Raw genomic sequence first — 524 nt, 5'->3', positions numbered from 1 at the left:
TGCTGGCAGCAGCCGGGCTGCCGGGGGGGCTCTGCCAGCCCCCCCTGCCCATCCAGCCCAGGAAGAGGTGGGGGCAAGGAGGGGCAGCATGGAATTTTGGGGGTTTTCAGCAGGGGGGCGCATTTGGGGGGTTTTTGGGGGGTGGTGGTGAACCCCTGGGTGGTTTTGGGAGGGGGGCATCTTGGTACCCACCACCCCTCCAATCTGTTGGGGAGCGGTGTGAACCCCTCTGCTATTTTTTTAGGGGGACACATCCCAGCCCCTATCCCATCCTGGCAGAGGGGGGAGGCAGCCTGAACCCCTCAGCTCTATATTTTTTTTGGGGGTGCCCCCCTCCTCTGTAGGTACGTCTACTCCTGGCACTGCCCCGATGGCCCCGGCTTCTCCTGCCCCCTCCTCGTTGACACCACCGGGGCTTATTTTCGCCGCGACGGCATCGCTGGCAACTACCTGGGGGGCATGAGCCCACCCGAGGTGAGCCCAGAGGGGGGTCCCCTATATGATTTGCATCCCCCCCGGTTTGT

Source organism: Egretta garzetta, unplaced genomic scaffold, assembly GCF_000687185.1.
Source record: "Egretta garzetta isolate BGI_Z169 unplaced genomic scaffold, ASM68718v1 scaffold207, whole genome shotgun sequence".
NCBI lineage: Eukaryota > Metazoa > Chordata > Aves > Pelecaniformes > Ardeidae > Egretta > Egretta garzetta.
This window is presented reverse-complemented; position numbering follows the sequence as displayed.